This window comes from Procambarus clarkii, chromosome 18 (assembly GCF_040958095.1).
Source record: "Procambarus clarkii isolate CNS0578487 chromosome 18, FALCON_Pclarkii_2.0, whole genome shotgun sequence".
In the NCBI taxonomy this organism is placed as follows: Eukaryota; Metazoa; Arthropoda; class Malacostraca; order Decapoda; family Cambaridae; genus Procambarus; species Procambarus clarkii.
Window position 1 is genome coordinate 12,217,656 of NC_091167.1, and position 24,389 is coordinate 12,242,044.

General features: G+C 47.3%; 1 long non-coding RNA gene across 2 annotated transcripts in view; it reads right to left on the bottom strand.

Annotated features, from left to right (window-relative positions):
* Positions 1-15,689: 15,689 nt before the first annotated feature.
* The window catches only part of LOC138365799 (uncharacterized), a 29,428-nt gene continuing 20,728 nt past the window's right edge, over positions 15,690-24,389 (bottom strand). For both annotated transcript variants that reach the window (XR_011229006.1, XR_011229007.1), the window contains exons 2-3: positions 17,871-18,073; positions 15,690-16,598 (exon numbers count right to left, since the gene is read on the bottom strand). This is a non-coding gene — a long non-coding RNA (uncharacterized lncRNA). The remainder of the gene's footprint in view (positions 16,599-17,870; positions 18,074-24,389) is intronic.

Below are 24,389 nucleotides of genomic sequence, written 5' to 3' on the forward strand. Positions count from 1 at the left end.
ATATGGGTGATAGTGAGGATATTGGTAGTTGTGAAGATGGTGGGATGTTACTATGGGTGATAGTGAGGATGTTGGTAGTTGTGAAGATGGTGGGATGTTAATATGGGTGATAGTGAGGATGTTGGTAGTTGTGAAGATGGTGGGATGTTAATATGGGTGATAGTGAGGATTGTGGTAGTTGTGAAGATGGTGGTATGTTAATATGGGTGATAGTGAGGATGGTGGTAGTTGTGAAGATGGTGGTATGTTAATATGGGTGATAGTGAGGATGGTGGTAGTTGTGAAGATGGTGGGGTGTTATTATGGGTGATAGTGAGGATGTTGGTAGTTTTGAAGATGGTGGGATGTTAATATGGGTGATAGTGAGGATTGTGGTAGTTGTGAAGATGGTGGTATGTTAATATGGGTGATAGTGAGGATGGTGGTAGTTGTGAAGATGTTGAGATGTTAATATGGGTGATAGTGAGGATGGTGGTAGTTGTGAAGATGGTGGTAGTTGTGAAGATGGTGGTAGTTGTGAAGATGGTGGTAGTTGTGAAGATGGTGGTATGTTAATATGGGTGATAGTGAGGATGTTGGTAGTTGTGAAGATGGTGGTATGTTAATATGGGTGATAGTGAGGATGTTGGTAGTTGTGAGGATGTTGGTAGTTGTGAAGATGGTGGTATGTTAATATGGGTGATAGTGAGGATGTTGGTAGTTGTGAAGATGGTGGTATGTTAATATGGGTGATAGTGAGGATGTAGGTAGTTGTGAAGATGGTGGTATGTTAATATGGGTGATAGTGAGGATGTTGGTAGTTGTGAAGATGGTGGTATGTTAATATGGGTGATAGTGAGGATGTTGGTAGTTGTGAAGATGGTGGGATGTTAATATGGGTGATAGTGAGGATGGTGGTAGTTGTGAAGATGGTGGTATGTTAATATGGGTGATAGTGAGGATGTTGGTAGTTGTGAAGATGGTGGGATGTTAATATGGGTGATAGTGAGGATGGTGGTAGTTGTGAAGATGGTGGTATGTTAATATGGGTGATAGTGAGGATGTTGGTAGTTGTGAAGATGGTGGTAGTTGTGAAGATGGTGGTAGTTGTGAAGATGGTGGTAGTTGTGAAGATGGTGGTATGTTAATATGGGTGATAGTGAGGATGTTGGTAGTTGTGAAGATGGTGGTATGTTAATATGGGTGATAGTGAGGATGTTGGTAGTTGTGAGGATGTTGGTAGTTGTGAAGATGGTGGTATGTTAATATGGGTGATAGTGAGGATGTTGGTAGTTGTGAAGATGGTGGTATGTTAATATGGGTGATAGTGAGGATGTAGGTAGTTGTGAAGATGGTGGTATGTTAATATGGGTGATAGTGAGGATGTTGGTAGTTGTGAAGATGGTGGTATGTTAATATGGGTGATAGTGAGGATGTTGGTAGTTGTGAAGATGGTGGGATGTTAATATGGGTGATAGTGAGGATGGTGGTAGTTGTGAAGATGGTGGTATGTTAATATGGGTGATAGTGAGGATGTTGGTAGTTGTGAAGATGGTGGTATGTTAATATGGGTGATAGTGAGGATGTTGGTAGTTGTGAAGATGGTGGTATGTTAATATGGGTGATAGTGAGGATGTTGGTAGTTGTGAAGATGGTGGCATGTTAATATGGGTGATAGTGAGGATGGTGGTAGTTGTGAAGATGGTGGTATGTTAATATGGGTGATAGTGAGGATGTTGGTAGTTGTGAAGATGGTGGGATGTTAATATGGGTGATAGTGAGGATGGTGGTAGTTGTGAAGATGGCGGTATGTTAATATGGGTGATGGTGAGGATGTTGGTAGTTGTGAAGATGGTGGGATGTTAATATGGGTGATAGTGAGGATGTTGGTAGTTGTGAAGATGGTGGTATGTTAATATGGGTGATAGTGAGGATGTTGGTAGTTGTGAAGATGGTGGGATGTTAATATGGGTGATAGTGAGGATGGTGGTAGTTGTGAAGATGGTGGTATGTTAATATGGGTGATAGTGAGGATGTTGGTAGTTGTGAAGATGGTGGTATGTTAATATGGGTGATAGTGAGGATGTTGGTAGTTGTGAAGATGGTGGTATGTTAATATGGGTGATAGTGAGGATGTTGGTAGTTGTGAAGATGGTGGCATGTTAATATGGGTGATAGTGAGGATGGTGGTAGTTGTGAAGATGGTGGTATGTTAATATGGGTGATAGTGAGGATGTTGGTAGTTGTGAAGATGGTGGGATGTTAATATGGGTGATAGTGAGGATGGTGGTAGTTGTGAAGATGGTGGTATGTTAATATGGGTGATGGTGAGGATGTTGGTAGTTGTGAAGATGGTGGTATGTTAATATGGGTGATATTGAGGATGTTGGTAGTTGTGAAGATGGTGGTATGTTAATATGGGTGATAGTGAGGATGTTGGTAGTTGTGAAGATGGTGGTATGTTAATATGGGTGATAGTGAGGATGGTGGTAGTTGTGAAGATGGTGTTATGTTAATATGGGTGATAGTGAGGATGGTGGTAGTTGTGAAGATGGTGGGATGTTAATATGGGTGATATTGATGATGTTGGTAGTTGTGAAGATGGTGGGCTGTTAATATGGGTGATAGTGAGGATGCTGGTAGTTGTGTAGATGGTGGGATGTTAATATGGGTGATAGTGAGGATATGGTAGTAGTGAAGATGGTGGTATGTTAATATGGGTGATAGTGAGGATGGTGGTAGTTGTGAAGATGGTGATATGTTAATATGGGTGATAGTGAGGATGCTGGTAGTTGTGAAGATGGTGGGATGTTAATATGGGTGATAGTAAGGATGCTGGTAGTTGTGAAGATGGTGGGGTGTTAATATGGGTGATAGTGAGGATGGTGGTAGTTGTGTAGATGGTGGGGTGTTAATATGGGTGATAGTGAGGATGCTGGTAGTTATGTAGATGGTGGGATGTTAATATGGGGGATAGTGAGGATAATGGTAGTTGTGGAGATGGTACCGGGTTGATACCAGGTTGATGGGGTTTTGGGAGTTCTTCTACTCCCCAAACCCGGCCCGGGGCCAGGCTCGACTTGTGAGAGTTTGGTCCAATAGGCTGTTGCTTGGAGCGGCCCGCAGGCCCACATACCCACCGCAGCCTGGTTGGTCCGGCACTCCTTGGAGGAAATGGCCATTGCTTTGCGCAGGAAAGCGGTGTTTCTGATGGGGGGAAAAGAGAGACAATTGCACAGCGCAATCTGCAGGCGCAGTACGGTCAGTACTGGGTGGCATATAAATAGCTTTGGAAAAGGGGTCCTGCCCTCACTCTTGTTCCCGCCACAGACCGCTTCACACGAAACGTACCATCTCGCTCCGCACCGCCTTGAGGTTACCTTGAGGTTACCTCCCAGACTGATCCGCCAGGGGCGCCCTGCCCTACTCAATTTGCTTTAAGGTACAGTGCTGTTTCCATTACAAATTTAGTCAGGACTGTCCCCAGTGTCCGGCGTGTGCCTAGCGCCATCTCCTCGCGGTCCGTGCATCCCGCCCTAGCTAGTTCCCTAGGGTCCTCAGCCCCGTCACACCTGTCTTGGGGTCTGCCGGCGCGCTCTTCAGGTCCGTGCCCGGTGGGGCCCCTCTCTGAGAGGCCTAGCGTCGCCTGGTGGCGTGCCACGTGGCCAGGTTTTGGAGTCCTCTGTCCCTATGGCCGGCCTTAAGGCCCCGAGTTCCCGCTGCGCCCTCAGTGTGGGGGGCCACCCCCTGCTGCCGCAATGCCCCTTGGCAGGTGTGTGTCTCGCGCCGTGCCCCTAACAGACCGTGCCCCGGTTTTGCTTGCTCCCAGGCATGCCCTAGGGGCACCCGTTTGCCAGCGCCCTAGTGGGCGGGCAGGCGGGCTCACGCATCGTGCACAGGTGCTGGACCGTTTGGCGGCGCCGTGGCCATGCCCAATAGTTGCATGCCTGTAGGCGTGCCCTAGGGGCCTCGGACTGTGAGGTGGCCTGGCGTCCCCTTGTGGCGACGCCATGTGGTCAGTTTGCATGCATGCGAGAACAAGAGTAAGTAAGTAATTATCAAAAGAAGGCACCAAACCGGGAAGGCTATGTAGCATCATCAAATGCGCAAAATAATCAGAGGGCGCTAAATATCACCAAGGATGCCAATACGAGAACAAAAACGCATAAGGCGAACGATATCAAAAGTATCCGAGTCACCAAGAATTCTATTGAGGGACAGGTGACCGCGAGGGGCAGTCGGAAAGCAAGACACACGCTCGTCCTGGTAGTCAGGACATTCAAGAAGGACATGCACAACCGTAAGAGGGACAATGCAACTAGGACAATAATTAGCAGGGCGGCGCTCCATCAAGTGACCATGGGTTTAGCGAGTATGGCCAATACGCAACCTCGCCAGAGCTGTTTCCCACCGCCGGTTACGGTGGAAGGAGGACGGCCACGAGGAAACACAACATTTAAGAGTACGTAATGGGGCCTCGTAGCCTGGTGGATAGGGAGCAGGACTCGTAATTCTGTGGCGCGGGTTCGATTCCCGCACGAGGCAGAAACAAATGGGCAAAGTTTCTTTCACCCTGAATGCCCCTGTTACCTAGCAGTAAATAGGTACCTGGGTGTTAGCCAGCTGTCACGGGCTGCTTCCTGGGGGTGGAGGCCTGGTCGAGGACCGGCCGCGGGGACACTAAAAAGCCCCGAAATCATCTCTAGATAACCTCAAGACGTAGCTTGTTACCAGTAACAGACAACCAAGAAGCCTGCCAACGGGTAAGGACTGAGGAATGGATAACCGGGTAAAAGTCGGAATACGGAATGCCTTTACGAGAGATGGGACAGCTTCCTTGGCGGCAGCATCCGCACGCTCATTTAAAGACACACCAATATGGCTGGGAACCCAACAAAACTCAACCGACTTAAAATTACTGTGAACAAGAAACTGCCAATGCTGGATCTCGACAACTACTGGATGAACCGGATTAAAGGACCCGAGAGCCAGGAGGGCACTACGAGAGTCAACAACAACTACAAAGGAAGACTGACAACGAGAAAGCAGGAGACAAAGAGCATAGAGAATAGCATAAAGTTCCGCTGTAAAGATGCTAGTCTCCGGAGGTAAGCGACACATATAAGTGCGATCAGGAAAAACAACTGAGTAGCCAACACCGTCCGCCGACTTAGACCCATCGGTGAAGACAGAAACGGAGCGGGAGTGAGAAGAAAAGTGCTCAAGGAAAAGGCGTTTTAGAACCGTAGGAGGGGTAAAAGCTTTAGTGATACGGGTCAAGGAAGTACAAAACCGCGGAAGAGGGACTCTCCACGGGGGCAAAGAAGGAACAACACGAGGAGAAACATTAGAAATATGAACGCAAAGAGAATCCTGGAGGCGAGATAACCGGACAGAAAGAGGGAGGTGGTGAAGAGGAACAGGAACCGCAGGAGGGGTAAAAGTTAAAGCACGACAGAGGCGAGAGGAAGGATGTTGTAAGGACCGCGCAAGATAGCGAAGACAGTAGCGATCACGGCGGTCCTGGAGAGACAGGAAGCCAGTGTCAACATACAAGCTAAGGACGGGAGTCGAACGAAAGGCACCAGAACTGAGGCGCAACCCAGTATGGTGCAAAGCATCAAGACGGCGAAGAGTAGGAGAAGCAGACGAGTAAGCAGGGCAACCATAATCGAGCTTAGACAGGACAAGAGAGGAATGTAAAGCAAGGAGAGTGCGCCTATCTGGCCCCCAAGATGTATAGGACAAGACCCGAAGGAGGGTAATGGCCTTAGAGCACTCAATACGGAGGTAAGAGATATGGGGAGACCAAGACAAACGAGTGTCAAGGAATAACCCCAAAAGTTTCGCGGAATCTTTGTACTCAAGGGGATGACCATAAAGTGACAAAGAGGGACGAAGAACAACCCGTTTCCGCGTAAAAGTCATGGCACAAGTCTTAGAAGTAGAGAACTGGAAGCCATGATCTGTGGCCCAAGACGACACGGCATCAATTGCAAGTTGAAGCCGGCGTTGAAGGAGAGGCGAATCATCACCCTGACAACAAAGGGTAAGATCATCGACATAGAGAGCGGAGAAGACACCAGAAGGAAGAGAGGAAAGAAGACCATTGAGGGCAACCAGAAAAAGAGTAGTGCTCAGAACACTACCCTGGGGCACACCTTCGTATTGCTGAAAAGAGGGAGAGAGAGCGGTACCAAGGCGCACCCGAAAGGAACGACGAGAGAGGAAGCTGCGGAGAAAGAGAGGGAGATGACCACGAAGGCCAAAAGAATGAAGTTGAGATAGAATATGATAACGCCAAGTGGTGTCGTAAGCCTTTTCCAGGTCAAAAAGGACGGCAACAACGGAGGTCTTCGCAGCAAAAACAGTACGAATATAGACCTCCAAGTTCACCAGGACATCTGTCGTGCTGCGGCACTTGCGGAAACCAAATTGAGAAGGGGAGAGGAGGTGATGGTGTTCCAGGAACAACATCAGACGAACGTTAACCATACGTTCAAAGAGTTTGCAGACACAACTTGTGAGAGCAATAGGGCGAAAGTCCTTAGGGAAAGTACTCAGAGACCCCGGTTTGCGAACAGGGAGGACAACGGCATCGAGCCAGTCCTCAGGGACTGACGACGACTCCCAGATCCGATTATACAGACTCAGTAAATACTGAGACGTGCTCGGAGGGAGATGGCGAAGCATCTCATAATGAATACCATCGGAGCCCGCCGCCGTAGAACCGCAGAGGGCCAGGGCAGAACGAAGTTCAGAGAGAGAGAAGGGATCATTATAGGGAAGCTGAAGATGAGTGCAGAAATCTAAAGGACGAGACTCAAGGACAGGTTTACGAAGAAGGAAAGATTGGGGAAGATGAAGACCAGAGCTAACAGAAGAAAAGTGGGAACCCAGTTCGGAAGCGACCTGCAACGGGTCCGCGACACGAGTATCATGGAGGTGAAGGACCGGTGAAACATCGGGAACGAACTTACCCGCTATCTTGCGGATACGCTTCCAGATCTGGGCCAGAGGGGTTTCGGACGTAATTGTTGAGACATAAGATGCCCAACATACACGTTTAGCCGTACGGATGGCCCTACGGGCCACCGCACTCGCTTTCCGAAAGAAAAGAAAAGAATCGGTCGTCTGACTACGGCTGTGCCTCTTCCAGGCTGCACGCTTACAGCGGACAGCCCGAGCACAGTCCGCATTCCACCAGGGAACGCACTTCCGCGGACCCCGAGAGGAAGAGCGAGGAATAGAGCGGAGGGCAGCGTTGAAGACAGTGTCATGAAAAAGGAGGAGAGCGCGAGAGAGAGGCAGAAGGGAGAGGTCAGAGAGAGTAGCACTGAGGGTAAATAGGGTCCAGTCTGCCTTAGCAAACTGCCACCTAGGGAAAGAGAGGGAAGGGCGAAAAAAGAAAAAGGAAACAAGGATGGGGAAATGATCACTTCCATGGAGGTCATCAAGAACCTGCCACGTGAAATCTAAGTAAAGAGAAGAAGAGCAGAAAGAAAGATCAAGACAAGAAAGGGTGCGAGTCCGAGAGTCCAAATGAGTGGGCTCACCAGAATTCAATAGAGACAGGGAAGAAGAGAGGAGAAACGGCTCAAGAAGGCGACCCCGGGTATTCGTCAGAACGTCACCCCAAAGAGAATGACAACAATTGAAGTCACCTAGCAGGAGCACAGGCTCCGGCAAGGAGTCTAGGAGGTGTTTCAAATCAGGAAGAGAAAGCGGGACACTCGGGGGAGATAAATGGAACAAACTGTGTACCATTTCCCCACAAAGATACGAGCAGCAGAACAATGGAGAGGCGAAGGAAAAAGTAAAGGAACAAAGGGAACATCAGCACGAATCAGGAGAGCAGAAGAATTAGAAGCCCCAGCAACGGCTGGGGGGGGGGGGGAAGAGAAAGGAATAGCCACGAAAACGACCAGGACGAGCACCAAGCATCGGCTCCTCGAGACATTCACAAAAGGGCGAAAACCGCGAAATCAGAAAATGGAGTTCGAGGAAATTGGCGTAATAACCTCGAACGTTCCATTGAAGAATGGACAACGACGAGAAGAGAAAAGACAAAAACAGAGAACAAGGAAGAAACAAAGGCGAAAGAGCAACAGAGCACGTTAAAGAATATCAGGGTCGGGATCAGGGTCAGCAAAGTCAGGGTTAGGGGGCATGGGTAAACTGAGCAAAGACAGAGGGAAGGAAACAGGAGAACAGATCAGAGGTGGGCGGGCGGGGTCCGGAGGAGGAGGAGGAGGAAGTGGAGACAACGGAGAGGAGCAGTCAAGGACAGCAGCAGGAAGAGGGGGAGTAGAAAGAGGGGAGCGCACCTCAGCAAGAGCAGCAACTGAAAGGAAAGCAGGGGCCAAAGAAACCTCCATAGCAGGAACAGGGGGCGCAATCACTGAAATGGGAGGGGAAGGAGCAACAGAGCCAGAAGTAGGGGCCAAGGAAGAAAGCGAAGCCTTCTTACCTGCCGGGGAGGAGGAAGGAGAGGAGCCAGGCTTACGCTTCTGACGTAAAGAGACCGGTGTCCCAGCAACTACGTACCGTGCAACGGATTCCAGCGTCTCAACAGGAGAAGCTGAACGAGAGCACACACGACGGCCGTTAGCAGAGCGATGGACATCCGCATGCACCGACAGGCGGTGGGGAGAGCCAATAGATGGAGGAAGAGAATGGGAAGGAGGATCGGAGGGAGACGAGGAAGAAGACACAAGAGACACGACAGACCTGGTAGAAAGAAGGGGAACCCCTGACAGAGGACCAGGAGGGGGACCCTTTGGGACAGAACTCAAAGGAACAGAGGAGGGGGCAGTGGGCGTATCAGGGTTCAAGGCCCGGAAACGGTTGTGAGTCTGAGGAGGGAGGGAAGGACGAGGAGAGGAAGAGCGCAACACGCGAGCATAAGAGACGTTAGCATAAGGCGGGAGCCGGCGAACCTGGCGCCTCACCTCATGAAAAGATAAACACTCCCGGTGCTTCAAGTTGAGGACGGCCGCCGCAAGCTTGTAATGGATACAGGCATGGGAGAAGGTAGGATGGGCCTCACCGCAGTTGAGGCAGCGAGCTTGGGGAGAAGTGCACTCCGACTTAAGAGTGACCTTCACCCCCACACAAAGGACAAAGAGAGACGGTCCCAGAGCAGCAGAGGGCACCATGCCCAAACCTCCAGCACTTGTTACACAGCCGAGGAGAAGGAATATACTCCTGGACAGAGCACCTAGCACCAGCAAGAATGACAGAGGATGGAAGGGTCCTACCATCAAAGGTGATCTTTACAACACGAAGGGGTTGACGGCGACGACCACGAGGGGGATGAGTAAACGAGTCAACCTGGAGGACAGAATGGCCTTGGGCATCAAGGATATGCCGAATATCATCGTGGCAATCCTGCAGATTCCGAACACCGTTTGCAACATGGGGCAGGAGGAGAATAGTGCCAACACTGGCATTCATCTGAACATTCTTAGAGACCTGAACAGGGATCTCGCCAAGGCAAGACAAGGCTGCCAAGCGGGAAGCTGCATCCTGAGAAGGAGCAGCAACGACACGTGTACCGAGACGAGTGGGGTGGAAAGTAACAGACGCATCCACGGAATCAACAAGATGCCGATGGAGGGAGAAATCGTCAGGAGGCGCAGAATCAAGAGGGAGGAGATCAAAGTATTTGGCCCATGAAGCGGGACCAAACAAGGCCTGATACGCGGCAGTACGGGAAGGAATTGAGCGAGTGCGGCTGGAGCGCGAACGGCGTTCAGAACCCCCAGAGAGAGAGGGGTTAAAAGGCGCAGTAGTCACAACGAGAGACTTAGCCGCACCAGGGGACGAAGTGGTCACCACTGGGGGCTGGAGGCTCGACCCAACCACAGAGGAGGGAGGGGAGCTGGGGGGAAGAAGTCAGGACGGTCAAAGGAGGAGCAAGGTCGGGGCCCAACGCAGCAGGAGCTACAGAGCCCAGTCTTCCAATACAGGCCGACTCGGGGGCTTGGTCCCCCACCCCACGAGCCTGAGAGGGTACAATGGAAACATTTATCGACATAGAGATGAAGAGAAAAATTCATCCACGAATGTGCCCCCATACCCACCATGGAGCCACAAATAGAGGCAGGACACCCAACAGGAAGCTATCGCCGATCATGCCGGGGCCCCCTAGGGGTGCGTCGTGAGTATACGCCCCACAAACGCCACCTTAAGAAACGTCAGTCCGTCGAGATCGGGTTCAGCGACGAAAGGGGGATTGATAATAAAAGGTTCCCCTCGCTCGAGATGTCGGGTACAACAGTTCTACGGGTGCAAGAGTATGCCGCCTCAAGCACCCGGGCGTCAAAATAGAAGTAGTCCAAAGAAAGATCCAAAACAAGCAAAAGGTCAGCAGGAAACGACAAGGAAAAGGTGCTCAGCACAATTGGAGAGGACGGCAGCAGGAGAACAAGGCTAGAAAAGGACAGAGGACTGCCCAAGGAGCATCACACTCCGGCAGCCGCCCACTAAGCCCCCCTCACGGCATCAACGAGCTGAGCGGCGAGGAGGGGATAAAAAGTAAGTAATTATCAAAAGAAGGCACTAAACCGGGAAGGCTATGTAGCACCATCAAATGTGCGGAATAATCAGAGGGCACTAAATATCACCAAGGATGCCAATACGAGAACAGAAACGCATAAGGCGAAAGATATCAAAAGTATCCGAGTCACCAACAATTCTATCAAGGGATAAGGGACCGCGAGGGACGGTCGGAAAACAAGACACGCTCCTCCTGGAAGTCAGGACATTCAACAAGGGTATGCACAACCGTAAGAGGGACAATGCAATTTGGACAACAAGGAGCAGGGCGTCACTCCATTAAGTGACCGTGAGTTAAGCATGTATGGCCAATACGCAACCTCACCAGAGCCATTTCCCATCGCCGGTTGCGGTGGTAGGACGGTCATGAGGATACACTAATCTTAAGAGTACACAATTTGTTACCAGTAACAGAAGACCAACAATCCTGCCAACGGGTAAGGATGGAGAAATGAATAACTGGGTAAAAATCTGAATAAGGAATACCTTTACGAGAGATGGGACAAGAGCGGACAGCTTCCCTAGCGGCAGCATCCGTACGCTCATTTAAAAGTGACACCAATATGGCTAGGTGCCAAAACTCAACCGACTTAAATTTACTGGAAAAAACAGCCAATGCTGAATCTCTACAACCACTGGATGGACTCTATTAAAGGACCCAAGAGCCATGAGGGCACTACGAGAGTCAACGACAACTACAAAGGAAGATTAACAACGAGAAAGCAGGAGACGAAGAGCAGAGAGAATAGCATAAAGTTCCGCTATGAAGATGCCAGTCTCCAGAGGAAGGCGGCACATGTAAGTGCTGTCAGAAAAATTAACCGAGTAGCCTACACTGTCCGCAAACTTAGACCCATCGGTGAAGATGAAAATGTTGTGGAAGTGCGCATGGAAAAGGCGTTTCAGAACCGTAGGAGGGGTAAAAGCTTTAGTGATGCAGGTTTACGGGCTCACCATAGCCTGTGTGTGAGTGTCTCTCAAGATTCTCCCACAGCTGACTTGAATGGCTCATTGCAGCGCACAGTGCAATGATTTTCGTGCACAAGCCTATCTCTCTTAACCCTAGATAGTGACCTGACATGTTGGGTATCTCCAGAATGCCCACTTAACCAGGAACACTTTTATAATACGGAGGCTGCCGTATGTCCAGGCAGGCGCCGTATGTCCAGGCAGGAAGTAGATACAGGGAGTTAAGCATACTTGCCACCAAAGGGTCAGCGAGTACATTGGCCGGTGGAAGCGTGGGACAGAGGGGAGACGCTAGCAGCGTCTCCCCTCTGACGTTGACGTCTGGGGTCAACCGACGCGATGGACAATAACAGCCATGACGTGGTCGTGACGTGTTCATGACGTCACTCCTGCTACTGCTCATCGAACGAGCTAATATGATTGGTTCCCGCCCATTTGCTGCAATGCTATTGGTCAAATTGTAATCCCCTTGTGTGTGCCCCACAAGATGCCCTGAGCTTCAGGCAAAACCATTCTTGTGAGGGATCTCTTGCAAAGAGGACGTGTAGCTGTTCTGTCTATCGGCCAATAGACTGAACAACCGTTCATTCCTCACCGTCAAGTTAACTCTGCGTCTAAAAAATATACCCACACTCGCCCAGAATCACGTGTGAACATATTGTTCAGAAGCCTAAAGTGACAATCTCCAGAGCGAAACAGACTGATATCAGGTAACCCCTGGTGACAAAGATCGTTGTGAGTAACTTAGAGTGAACTAAGGCAGTGCCGCCATCTAAGTAACCTGTGTGTGACTTTACCACAAGTGTACCTGCATGGTACCACAGCCGCCACCAGCCGCCACTCGTCCCGAGCGTGTACCTCGGTACCTCGAAGCGCCCGCCGCCGCCCTCACTACTACGTGACGTCAACACCTTATTCGCCGTCAGTGCCAGTGTGTGTGCATGTGTGTCTGTTAAGCACACAGCATGCCCTACTGTAAGTACCCTCCGTGTCTACGAGCAAAACCAGCTGTCAGGCCACCTACGAGTGCTTGTATAAATGTGCCTGAGTGAGTGAGTGAGTAAGCAAGGAAAGGTACCCTATCTGTAAGTACAAGATCTTGTCATTGTTTTATTGTGTCTGTGTTGATCTGAGGTATCAACCACAGTTCTCACCTACTCATACCTGTCACAGGTCATAAGTGAATCGACGGTGTATGCATGTTTATCTGTGTGGTATCACGGCATTTCACTCGTCTGTTGAATGTGAGCTTCACATACACCACACATTTAGTTATTGTGTGACATTATTATTGTGCATGTTATTGCCTGTCCCATTGACAGTGTATTTGTGTTTATTACATATCATTACCGAGTATCCGGTTGGAACTCTTGTGATCCCTTTGCATACCGGCAGTTAGGTTGCCATGTTAATGATTGGCTGTCAACTGTGTTAAGTTAGGTGGTTCTCCACGAGTGGATACGAGTCCATTAGCCAGACGTCAAGAGTCTTGCTAATACAATCATAGCCTTTCTGACGCCAATCTAAAGTAAATCAAGCACCCTGTGTATTAGTGGTTAAGTTGGTAAATAAACTACTGTTAAGCTTTATGCGGTGTTTCCGTTGAACCACTTCTGAATACTGCCAACATTACTCAAGCCTTCAGCTCTAAGTGTCTTCAACACCGAGTTGCCTATAAGTCACTAAACTATAAATGTGAGGAGGACCCTAGGAGTCCCTTAAAGTGTTTAAATCATTGAGGAGATTCCAACGATCAACGTGGAGCAGGACCAGGTGAGATTAGTCTGAGAAGAGACCCTCAAGGACTCTAACTCGACCTTGCTCCCAGGCCCTGTACGGTTGCTCTCATTTTCTATTCTGCTAATTCCGATAGCTTTGTGAAGCGTCTGCCACATGTACATTGGCGACGTACGCATTGCAGTCGTGAAAGCTAAAAAGAAAACCCCCACATCTGGCGCCCAACGTGGGGCTTAGTTGGAACCTATGAGCTAGATTGTACAGTAAAATTTCGCACTTAAATTTTCCCTGAAAATTCAAAAGTGACGAGCAGTATTCAGAGGATGTTTAACACCCTGTTAGGTACACACACCACCAGTATGTCTGAGTGTGTAGAGTACAAACAGCGCTACCTGCATCTTCACCAGGCCTTGACCGCTCGTAGACCTGACGACTACGACACTCTTACTGAGCTAGAGTGTAAGGAACGAGTGGAACAGCACATGAGGGCCGTGGAAGAGGTGATGCTACAAGCACACATGCAGGGTAGTACTGAGGTAGTGTGCACGAGTGTCATGCACGCTACCTCAGTTTTGGACGTAATGGTGGAAACAAGACTTCCAACACTCATGCTTAGCCATACGGATGGTCCTACGGGCCACCGCACTCGCTTTCCGAAACACACAAAAAGAATTGGTCATCTGCCGGTGCCGGTCTCTCTTTCCGGCTGCACGCTAACAGCAGACAGCCCGAGCACAGTCTACATTCCACCAGGGAACGCACTTCTGCTTGCCCCGAGAGGTAGAGTGAGGAATAGAGTGGAGGGCAGCGTCAAAGACGGTGTCATGAAAATGAAGGAGGGCACGATGGAGAGGCAGAACGGAGAGAGTAGCTCGGAGGGTAAAGAGGTTCCAGTCTCCCTTGGCAAACTGCCACCTAGGGAAGGAGAGGGGAGGGTGAAAAGAGAAAAAGGTAACAAGGATGGGGAAATGGTCACTGCCATGGAGGTCATCAAGAACCCGTCATGAGAAATCCAAGTTAAGAGACGACGAGCAAAGAGAAAGATCAAAACAGGAAAGGGTGCGAGTTCGAGAGTCCAAATGAGTGGGGTCACCAGAATTCAGAAGAAACAGGAAAGAGGAGAGGATGAAAGGTTCAAAAAGGGTGTTTGTTAGAACATCACCCATAGAGGGTATGTCGATAATTAAAATCACCCAGCAGGAGCAAAGGTTCCGGCAAGTAGTCCAGTAGGTGTTTAAGATCAGGAAGAGAAAGTGGGACATGTGGGGGGAGATAAATGGAACCACAGCAAGGGCAGCGGGAACCAAAGAAATTTCCATAGCAGGAACAGGCGGCTCGACCACCAAAACGGGAGGGGATGGAGTGAGTCGGAGGTGAGGGGGGGGGGGAGATGAGCCAGGCTTTTGCTTCCGACTCAAAGAGAGGTGTTCCAGCAACAACGTACTGGGCAACAGACTAGAGCTTCTCCACACAGACAGAGACAGACACACAGAGACAGAGACAGACAGACAGACACACAGAGACAGACAGACAGACACGGAGAGACAGAGACAGACACACAGAGACAGAGACAGAGACAGACAGACACACAGAGAGAGAGAGACACACAGAGAGAGACAGACACACAGAGAGAGACAGACACACACAGACAGACACACAGAGACAGACACACAGAGAGAGATAGAGAGGGGGGGGTTAAAAAGTGCAGTATTTACGTTTGCAATGAGACTGAGCTGGGCCAGGGAACGAAGTGGTCACCGCTGGGGGCTTAGGGCTCAACCCAACCACAGAGGAGGGAGGGGAGCCAAGGGAAGTAGTCAGGAGGGTCAGGAGGAGGAGTTAGGTCTGGGGCGCAATGTAGCAGGGACTATAGAGCCCAGTCTTCCAACGCAGTCCGACTCGGGGGGCCTGGTCGCCCACCCCACAAGCCCAAGAAGTCATAAGAGGAACAGGAGTCATCGGCATGAAAACAAGAGGGAAGCTGAACACATTTCCGAATGTGCCCCCACACCCACCACGGAGCCACAATTAGAGGACAGGACACTCAACAAGAGACATGTTGCCGTCTTGCCGGGGCCCCCTAGGGGTGCGTCGTGAGTATACTCTCCACAAACACCACCTTAAGAACCGTCAGTCCGTCGAGATCACATTCAGTGACGAAAGAAGGATTGACAATAAAAGTATCCCCCTCGCGTGAGACGTTGGGTGCCACAGTTCTACGGGTGCAAGAGTAAGCCTTCTCAAACACCCAGGCGCCAAAACAAAAGGCCGAAAGAATAATCAAAACAGGCAAAAGGTCGGTGGGAAATGACAATTAGACAGGAGATGAGGGGGGGGGAGAAAAACGAAACATAAGGAAAAGTCATCCGGCAGAATTCGAGAGGACAGCAACAGGAGCATAATAATAATAATAATAATAATAATAATAATAATAATAATAATAATTAATAATAATAATATATTTAGAAAATTAAGGTCACAGAAGGACTGACCCATGGAGCATCACACTCCAGCAGCCGCCCACCAAGCCCCCTCAAGACGACAATGGGGCAGATAGGGTGGGGCTGGCGATTAAAAATAACTAGAATCTGGTAGTGAAGATATTATTTAAGCACTGGTTTGTGTGAGAGTATGCACGTGTGTGTGGATATAAACATTGATATATTTACATAATTTCACATAAATAGCCTGTCCTTGCAATGAACCGAGCCTGATGCGCTCTTATTATGAAGCCTCCAGACAATGTTTGATCGCCACGTAAGATGACAAATCAATAGTTAGAGCTGCAGGATATAACATTGTTGTGTTGGCGAAGTTTCTGAAGGAGGATACTATCTTACCCGTCAGGTGATGCCAATTGTGTGGGAGTGAAATTATGTCTTCAATGCGAGATAGAGTCAGTCTATGGTGGGATGGAGTCGGTTCCTGGTGGGAGATAGTGTCATTCCCCTGGAGTGGAATGGAGTCGTTCCCTGATGTGTGATAGAGTCGGTCTTTGGAGTGGGGTAGAGTCAGTCTCTGGTGCGGGATGAAGTCGGTCTTTGATGCGAGATCGAATCACTCCTTGGTATGGGATGTACTCAGTCCCAGGTATCAGACGAGTGTCGTTGATTTGGGATGGAATCATATCCTGGTGTGGAATGTAGTTAGTCCCTGGTGCGGGTTGGAGTTGGTCCTTAATGTGGGATAGGTGGGGTGAGTCCCCGGTGTGCGATGGAGTCAGGTCTTAATGTTGGATTGCATGCTATGTTGACATTGGGTTGCTGGGCGAGACGTTGCGAGAACTCGAAAATGAGGTTGGGAGCACGGGCAGCAAGGGATGCCCAGGAAGGCTGCATTGTCACCTCTGCTGCCTGTAGGAAAGATACATGTAAAATATTAGATACCATCACACCATGGACCATGCAGAAACTGCATGAACGCCCATGGACATTGCCAGGGCTGAATGAACGCACACAGATGTTTTCAGTTGCTGCATGAACGCACATAGACATTGTCTATGTGCGTCCTCATAGATGTTAACCCAGCGTTTGGTTAACGTGCCCACCCAAATTAACAAATAATTATAGTAAGAGAACATAACGAATTTAAATGTTTTAAATTATTTTATGCTCATTCACCTTGAAACTAATCAGTCACAAGAGGCAATACAACATCTATTTTAACAATGAAGTCACACTATAAATAATGTATCTGAGAAAATATTATGACAATAGATGGAACTCAACTGGCATCTCTGGGCTCCCAAGAGATGTACTATCCACTGTTCCATGATGGGCTAAAAAAAATCTCATCCAGAGGGTCTCCCAGAATTATTTAGAGTTTGGAAGTCACTATAGATGCATCAGTGTGAGCGGGTATCTCACACTACCTACACCTAATGTGGGTCATAAAAATTACATTGTGGTTAGGAGCTGGCACCTTCCATGCCCTATGTAAAGCTAGAGAGAACTTGTGTTCTAGATACATTTAGCCCATCATGGTACAGAGGGTATGTCTTGATACAGACACATAAATAGCCTTACTTATTAATTAAGCCTTTAACTCTTTCTTAAAATTGTTAAAAAAATATTACTAAATTCTTACAAATTATTTCAAATAATTTTAGAAGTGCTCCTAAAAATTTACATTTATCCTTACAGGAAGATAATTCATGTCACACTGGGAGCAACATTTGAGATAATCCTACTGTTACTACCTAAGGTGAGTTTTGCTGTCCAAACACGAGCGTCACCAGCCTAAATACCTATCTGAATGAAAGTTCCATCTGTGGTGGATAAGGGCATGGATGTGATCCACACTGCACGACACAAAGATCTAGAGACGTCACGAGTTGTCTCGTTAGGAATGACATCATTCCATTGAGATATATAGTGTGAACGTCTATTTCATCTAGTCGAGGTTTAGGGCACAGGTAGTACAGTGGAACAGCACTCTGCTTTGCATCACATGACGAAAGATGTGCAAGACGAAAGCAACGCAGACTTTTACACACATTCATAACAACGTAAGTGTACAAACAGGAGTCTGGGTGATCATGCATTGCCGCCAAACTAGGCTATGGACAAGAAAAAGACATGATGTGCGAGAATGTGGGCACAAGAGGGGTGGGGGACAATACGCACGTGTTGGAGGGCATATTGGAGGGCGGCCTCGCGGAGCCTTGCAGCCCCGTATTTGTGCGCCAGCAACAGCATGTCGGGGGCGGCGGTGGGCGAGAGTTCGGCCGCCAGGTGGTTCTCACACGCCCACACCAGGTCGTTCACCTCGTGACGCAGGCCAGCTACCAGCAGTGGTCGCGCTAGATGGCCCAGGTCGCTGCAATCACCTGCAATAGTTCAGAACATAAAAACTTGGGAAGAAGCAGTGGCCTACTGCCCCATACGATGTGGATACAATTTAGATACAACAATTTTTCTTCATGACAAAATTTGGAGCAATGTTGTGGAATGCACCCAAGATGCACTCTTATCTTGGGTGAATCTGGGATAACCAGAGGAGCGAGTTCAATCCCACAGCACTGCACAAAAATTTTGTCTCATTATCAATCATGTATCAAAATCTGTACTAATTTTAAAACACACTAAACTATTAGCCTCAACAGTACTATCAGGAACGTAGGAAGCAAAATAATCAAGTACAAGGAAATGGAGAAACTACAGGAATAACAGAATACCTGAGAGCATAGATACCAGAGGGCCAGGAATGAGTACTTCAGGAGTGAGAAGAGAAGCGGAGAGACTGTATGAAAATGATATCACAAGCAGAGTCAAGACCCAACCAAAACTGACCCACTCATATGAAAACAGAAAAAGAACGGGTGATGAAACTTAAAAAGGGGGACACAGAGAGAATGGCAAAGTGTGTGAATCAAGAGATTCCAAGCGGTCTTCACAATAGAGCAAGATGTTCCGGGACTTCTGAAGTTTACAGAGATGCAGCAGTAAAGCAAGCAACTTTGGAAGACTTAGAAATTGCCAGAGATGAGGTTAAAAGGCATCTGTTGGAAGCTGGACGTGACAGAGGCTGTTGGAAAATCTTTGGAGCAGGACGTGGATCGACCCAGCACCATGGTTAACCCCAGACGTGTCGTAACCCATGGACTATGATATGATTAAGATTATTTAACCTTGGATCTGCCCAACTCCACTGGGAGTCCGGAGGCACCGTGCTGGTCGCCAACCCAAGCATTACACACAATCCGCACACACACACACACACACACACACACACACACACACACACACACACACACACACACACACACACACACACACACACTGGCTCCTTCCTTCGAAAAGTCGGACTGGCGAACAGTAACAAGTGGAGTACCTCAAGGATCGGTGCTGGGACCAATCCTCTTTCTAATTTACGTAAATGATATGTTTACAGGAGTGGAATCATACATGTCAATGTTTGCAGATGACGCAAAATTAATGAGAAGAGTTGTGACAGACGAGGATTGTAGGATCCTCCAAGAGGACTTAAACAGGCTGCAGAGATGGTCAGGGAAATGGCTACTGGAGTTTAACACCAGTAAATGTAAAGTTATGGAAATGGGATCAGGTGACAGGAGACCAAAGGGACAGTACACAATGAAGGGGAACAGCCTACCTGTAACGATTCGAGAAAGAGACCTGGGAGTGGATGTGACACCTAATCTAACTCCTGAGGCACATATAAATAGGATAACGACAGCAGCGTACTCTACACTGGCGAAAATTAGAACTTCATTCAGAAACCTAAATGAGGAAGCTTTTAGGGCACTTTACACTGCCTACGTGAGACCCGTCTTAGAGTATGCCGCGCCATCATGGAGCCCCCACCTGAAGAAACACATAAAGAAACTGGAGAAGGTTCAGAGGTTTGCGACGAGGCTTGTCCCAGAGTTACGAGGGATGGGATATGAAGAGCGGCTGAAGGAACTGAACCTAACGACACTAGAGAAAAGAAGGGAGAGAGGAGATATGATAGGGACATATAAAATACTCAGGGGAATTGATAAAGTGGAAATAGATGAAATGTTCACACGTAATAATAACAGAACGAGGGGACATGGGTGGAAACTGGAAACTCAGATGAGTCACAGAGATGTTAGGAAGTTTTCTTTTAGCGTGAGAGTAGTAGAAAAATGGAATGCACTTGGGGAACAGGTTGTGGAAGCAAATACTATTCATACTTTTAAAACTAGGTATGATAGGGAAATGGGACAGGAGTCATTGCTGTAAACAACCGATAGCTAGAAAGGCGGGATCCAAGAGTCAATGCTCGATCCTGCAAGCACATATAGGTGAGTACATATAGGTGAGTACACACACACACACACACACACACACACACACACACACACACACACAAAGGAAATCTGTGAGGTACTGAATGCAAAATTCCATGGAGTGTTCACAACCGAGCCTGAGCAGCTCCCATTGTTAGAAGAGATTACCCAAGATGAAAGACTATCAGATATAGAGGTGACAGCAGAGGATGTAATGAAACAGTTGACAAAACTGGATGCAAATAAAGCTGTTGGACCAGACAAAGTATCACCGTGGATACTTAAAGAGGCAGCGCAGGCTCTCAGCGTGCCTCTGGCAATGATCTTTAATGAGTCACTTATGTTGGGAGAATTGCCCAGTTGCTGGAAGGAGGCAAATGTCGTACCGATTTTCAAAAAAGGTGATAGGGAGGAGGCACTTAACTACAGACCCGTATCACTGACAAGCATCCCCTGCAAAATACTTGAAAGAATAATTAGGCTAAGACTTGTTGAGCACCTGGAGAGCATTGGGTTTGTAAACAAGCACCAACATGGGTTCTGGACAGGGAAATCATGCCTAACAAACCTTTTAGAATTCTATGATAAAGTAACAAGGATAAGGCAGGACAGAGAAGGCTGGGCAGACTGCATATTTCTTGACTGCCAAAAGGCCTTTGATACGGTACCGCACATGAGACTGCTATACAAACTTGAGAGGCAGGCAGGAGCAAGCGGAAAGGCCCTAGTATGGGTGAAGAACTACCTAACAGGAAGGAGCCAGTGGGTAATGGTAAGGGGCGAGAAGTCGGACTGGCGAACAGTAACAAGTGGAGTACCTCAAGGATCGGTGCTGGGATCAATCCTCTTTCTAATTTACGTAAATGATATGTTTACAGGAGTGGAATCATACATGTCAATGTTTGCGGATGACGCAAAATTAATGAGAAGAGTTGTGACAGACGAGGATTGTAGGATCCTCCAAGAGGACTTAAACAGGCTGCAGAGATGGTCAGGGAAATGGCTACTGGAGTTTAACACCAGTAAATGTAAAGTTATGGAAATGGGATCAGGTGACAGGAGACCAAAGGGACAGTACACAATGAAGGGGAACAGCCTTCCTGTAACGATTCGAGAAAGAGACCTGGGAGTGGATGTGACACCTAATCTAACTCCTGAGGCACATATAAATAGGATAACGACAGCAGCGTACTCTACACTGGCGAAAATTAGAACTTCATTCAGAAACCTAAATGAGGAGGCTTTTAGGGTGCTTTACACTGCCTACGTGAGACCCGTCTTAGAGTATGCCGCGCCATCATGGAGCCCCCACCTGAAGAAACACAAAGAAACTGGAGAAGGTTCAGAGGTTTGCGACGAGGCTTGTCCCAGAGTTACGAGGGATGGGATATGAAGAGCGGCTGAAGGAACTGAACCTTACGACACTAGAAAAAAGAAGGGAGAGAGGAGATATGATAGGGACATATAAAATACTTGGGGGAATTGACAAAGTGGAAATAGATGAAATGTTCACACGTAATAATAACAGAACGAGGGGACATGGGTGGAAACTCAGATGAGTCACAGAGATGTTAGGAAGTTTTCTTTTAGCGTGAGAGTAGTGGAAAAATGGAATGCACTTGGGGAACAGGTTGTGGAAGCAAATACTATTCATACTTTTAAAACTAGGAATGATAGGGAAATGGGACAGGAGTCATTGCTGTAAACAACCGATAGCAGGAAAGGCGGGATCCAAGAGTCAATGCTCGATCCTGCAAGCACAAATAGGGGAGTACAAATAGGTGAGTACACACACACACACACCACACCAGACATTATTGCACTCACGGAGACAAAACTTGAAGATGTAATTTTAAATGAGGTCATATTCCCAAGGGGCTACTCAATTTGGAGACGGGACAGAAAAATTAGGAAAGGCGGTGGCGTTGCTGTGCTGGTGAAAGAACACCTAAAGGTGAACGAAATAATGACTGCCAATCCACAAGAAGTTGACATAATAGCACTAGAGATCTGCCATGAGGATGATAAACTAATGATAATAAATGCATATAGTCCACCGCCAAGCAGCACATGGTCAAAGGAGGAGCTAGATAGTAAACGTGAAGGTCTTATAACAATAATGAGAGAGATTATAGCGAGAGCGGATAACAATAGATCACGACTGTTGATAGTCGGTGACTTCAACTTGAAATCCATAAACTGGGAAGCATATGAAGCTAAAACAGAAGATTTTTGGACCTGTAAATTTGTAGACCTCATCCTGGAAACATTCTTGTATCAACATGTTAAACAAGCTACGAGGATGAGGGAAGGGGACGTTCCCTCCATGCTAGATTTGATATTTACCAGGAAGGAGGAAGAAATATTTGACATTCAGTACCTTCCTCCCTTGGGTAAAAGTGACTGTCTTTTTGGGAATAAAGTATGCAATGCGTTATAAGCTGGAAGAAAATAAGGAGGTTGAAGCAGTTGAAAAACCAGACTTCAGGAGAGGACATTATGGTGACCTTAGAAATTTTTTTAGTGAGTATAATTGGACAGACTTGATGCTAGGCAAGGAAGTGAATGAGATGTATGTCAAGTTTTGTGAAATATATGATAAAGGCACAAAAAAATTTATACCAAAACAGATGCAGAACTAGGATACAGGATTGGTTCAATAGAAATTGCTAGAGGGCTAGAGACCAAAAGACACAAAAATGGAATCAATACAGGAAGAGGCCGAACCCCCAAGCATACCAGCGATACAAAGATGCGAGAAACAACTACACGGCAGTGAGGAGAGAGGCAGAAAGAAATTTTGAAAAAGGGATTGCAGACAAATGTAAAACAGAACCAGGTCTATTCTATAAATTCATAAACAACAAATTGCAGGTAAAGGATAATATTCAGAGGTTGAAAATGGGAAATAGATTTACGGAAGATGAAAAGGAAATGTGTGAAACACTAAACGAAAAGTTCCAAAGTGTGTTTGTACAAAATGAAATCTTTAGGGAACCAGATACAATAAGAATTCCAGAGAACAACATAGAGCACATAGAGGTGTCTAGAGACGAAGTGGAAAAAATGCTCAAGGAGCTCGGTAAGAACAAAGCAGCTGGCCCAGATGGCGTTTCACCATGGGTTCTGAGAGAATGTGCATCTGAGCTCAGCATTCCACTTCACCTGATCTTTCAGGTCATCCCTGTGTACAGGAATCGTAGCAGACGTGTGGAAACAGGCTAACATAGTTCCAATCTACAAAAGTGGCACCAGGGACGACCCCCTCAATTATAGACCTGTATCATTGACAAGTGTAATAGTGAAAGTATTGGAAAAACTAATCAAAACTAAATGGGTAGAACACCTAGAGAGAAATGATATAATATCAGACAGACAGTATGGTTTTCGATCTGGAAGATCCTGTGTATCGAATTTACTCAGTTTCTATGATCGAGCCACAGAGATATTACAGGAAAGAGATGGTTGGGTTGACTGCATCTATCTGCACCTAAAAAAGGCTTTCGACAGAGTTCCACATAAGAGGTTGTTCTGGAAACTGGAAAATATTGGAGGGGTGACAGGTAAGCTTCTATCATGGATGAAAAATTTTCTGACTGATAGAAAAATGAGGGCAGTAATCAGAGGCAATGTATCAGAATGGAGAAATGTCGCAAGTGGAGTACCACAGGGTTCAGTTCTTGCACCAGTGATGTTTACTGTGTACATAAATGATCTACCAGTTGGTATACAGAATTATATGAACATGTTTGCTGATGATGCTAAGATAATAGGAAGAATAAGAAATTTAGATGATTGTCATGCCCTTCAAGAAGACCTGGACAAAATAAGTAGATGGAGCACCACTTGGCAAATGGAATATAATGTTAATAAATGTCATGTTATGGAATGTGGAATAGGAGAACATAGACCCCACACAACCTATATATTATGTGAGAAATCTTTAAAGAATTCTGATAAAGAAAGATCTAGGGGTGGTTCTAGATAGAAAACTATCACCTGAGGACCACATAAAGAATATTGTGCAAGGAGCCTATGCTATGCTTTCTAATTTCAGAATTGCATTTAAATACATGGAAGGCGATATACTAAAGAAATTGTTCATGACTTTTGTTAGGCCAAAGCTAGAATATGCAGCTGTTGTGTGGTGCCCATATCTTAAGAAGCACATCAACAAACTGGAAAAGGTGCAAAGACATGCTACTAAGTGGCTCCCAGAACTGAAGGGTAAGAGCTACGAGGAGAGGTTAGAAGCATTAAACATGCCAAAACTAGAAGACAGAAGAAAAAGAGGTGATATGATCACTACATACAAAATAGTAACAGGAATTGATAAAATCGACAGGGAAGATTTCCCGAGACCTGGCAC